The sequence below is a fragment of the Streptopelia decaocto genome, assembly GCF_964273445.1.
Source record: "Streptopelia decaocto genome assembly, chromosome: 2".
In the NCBI taxonomy this organism is placed as follows: Eukaryota; Metazoa; Chordata; class Aves; order Columbiformes; family Columbidae; genus Streptopelia; species Streptopelia decaocto.
Genome location: NC_138655.1, coordinates 67,707,801 through 67,710,694, shown reverse-complemented (window position 1 = coordinate 67,710,694; position 2,894 = coordinate 67,707,801).

Sequence of the window (2,894 nt, the reverse complement as noted above, 5' to 3'; positions counted from 1 at the left end):
ATCCCAGAAGCAGCCGACCGCCCCGACCGCCCGTCACTTCCGCCGAGCGGAGGAAGCGCCGCCCCGCTGCCTAGCAACCGGCTGCGGGAGGTGCCCGCCCCAGGGCCGGGCCGGGCCTGCGGCGGGTGCGTCACGGAGAGACGTCAGCGGGGCGGTGACCGGCGCCGCTAGCGGGCGCTGAGAGCAGGGGCCGGCGGGCGGAGCTCAGAGCAGCCGCTGCCCAGAGGCGCCGGGATGTCAGTGCGGCCCGGGAGAGCGGAGCGGTGTGGTGCCCGTGCGGGAGGTAGTTCCACCCTCTCACAGTGACTGCCGGCACAGAATCACAGATTGATGGGGATTGGAAGGGACCTCGAAAGATCATCTAGTCCAATCGCCCCGCCGGAGCAGGAACACCTAGATGAGGTTACACAGGAAGGTGTCCAGGCGGGTTTGAATGTCTCCAGAGTAGGAGACTCCACAACCTCCCTGGGCAGCCTGTTCCAGTGCTCTGTCACCCTCACTGAGAAGAAGTTTCTTCTCATATTTACGTGGAACCTCCTGTGTTCCAGTTTGTACCCATTGCCCCTTGTCCTGTTATTAGTTGTCACAGAGAAGAGCCTGGCTCCATCCTCCTGCCACTCACCCTTTACGTATTTGTAAACATTAATGAGGGAAGGGCCCGTGATGTGCAGCTAAACAGCCCGGGTATGGCAGAGGGGTGGGGGGTGGGGAGGAGGCTCCTGCGCAGCCCTGTGCCCCCAGTGGACCCGCTGGGCGAGGAAAACACCAGGGACAACTTGGGACTTAATACAGAATAATAGAATCATTGTGATTGGAAAAGGCCATCAAGGTCATAAAATCCAAGCATAACCTAACTCTGGCTCTAAACCATGTCCCTAAGAACCACATTTACACGTCTTTTAAACACCTCGAGGGATGGTGACTCCACTGCTGCCCTGGGCAGCCTGTTCCAATGCCTGACAACCCTTTCTGTGAAGAATTTTTGCCTAATATCCAATCTGAACCTCCCCTGGTGCAACTTGAGGCCATTTCCTCTCGTCCTATCACTTGTTACTTGGGAGAAGAGACCAACTCCCTCCATGCTACAACCTCTTTTCAGGTAGTTGTAGACAGCGATCAGGTCTCCCCTCAGTCTCCTTTTCTTCAGGCTAAAGAGCCCCTGTTCCCTCAGCTGCTCCTCATAAGTCTTGTGCTCCGGGCCCCTCACCAGCTTCATTGCCTTTTTCTGAACTCCAGCACCTCAATCTCTTTACTTTAGTGAGGGGCCCATATAATAAATATCTTTCAGCAGTCTAACAAGGAATTACCTTTGACACACAGACTGAAAGGTAGCATAATATGATTTTTAAAAGTTAGGGAAAGGAAGGGAGCAGCAGGACCAAAGCAGTCTGGGGCATTGCCACAAACACATTGCAGGATATGTGGAGCTACATGGAACTCAGAAATACCATGGGGGAAGGTGAAGATGGATATCTTCTTTAAGTGAAGAAAGTCATGGAGAGCAACAGGAGAAACGTGGGAAGATGAGGGTGGGGAAGGAGAAGCGGGCACGATATAAAGGGTCACAGCCCATGCTGCTACCTTTAGTGGAGAACAAGTTACCTGAAAAGATGCTGAAAGGAGAGCAGTGCAGCAGGGCTGGCTGCAGATTTAGACCCCACCAGTTCCCTGTTGAACCAAGCAGCATAGCGGCAAGAGCAGCAGAGGACATGGAACCAAAGCCAAGGCTATAGCCTGTCACCTCTGACAAGCAGCAAGGAAAAACACGGTTAAAACCAGATGGTATCAGGCAGGGTAACTTCTCCCCTCGGAAGAAAGAAATCTTGCAAGCATTTTGTGCATTTACACATGTGTGATATTTCATTAATAACGTCAATCACTTCCACTTTGTAACGAATAAGCATTTGTGAAAATTAACTGCATTCTGATAGGATCCTTTGGCATTAATTAAAACATTGTGTAATCTATTTCTATAAGTATAGAGCAAATAAATTATTTGCATTTTAGAGCAGAAGAAAAAATATATTTAAGCAAAAAGCTTCAGGTTTTAAAGCTTTTTTTCATAAGAAAGCATGCCACGTTGCGTAATTAGTAGGACTTAACTGAAAAAAGAAATAACTAGATTAAATTTTGTTTTGGACAAATATTTAGTATTTTCTCTTACATAGAACAAAATTGTATACATTTGCCATCACCAACAGATCTATATTCTTGCACACAAACCACTGCATGACTAATCTAACTTGGGCCAAAGAACATCCTCAAAATCTGCATCTACCCCATAGAGACTAACATTAAGAAAAATATTAACAAGTCTTCCTTTGAAATCTTCATATCATGATGAATGTATGTCATTTGTCTGATAAACTTCCCCAGTACTGCCATTGTATTCTTAAAAATGTTCATATTAATGGTTCAGCTTATATCCACTGGACCTCGTTATGCCTTTCTCCATCCTCCAGTATGAATTTCTCATGTATGTAGGTATCCAGAGTGCTAGATCACTTATAATCTGTTTCCTGGATAAATAAAAATAGCCATAGCTACTTGAGTCTAATTTAGACAGACTTGTTCTCCAGACTTCTGGACCCATTTTCTGAATGGTTTTTGATCTTTTGATATTCTTCCTTAAGCACAGAAAATAGAACTGGAGTCAATATCCCTGTCATCCTTAGGGGTAACAAAAGAAAAAAAACAATAACCAAAGCAACCTCCCCCACCCCCCAAAAAACCTGACAAACCCAAACACCCCAAACCCAAAGAAAAACCCTTAAACCCCTGTATTTCATACTCCTGGTTATTAGGAAAACAAACACTGTTCTAGCCACACTGCTACAGAGGACATACATCAACAAGACGTGCCTGGACATACATGGACTCTTCTTCACAATTAT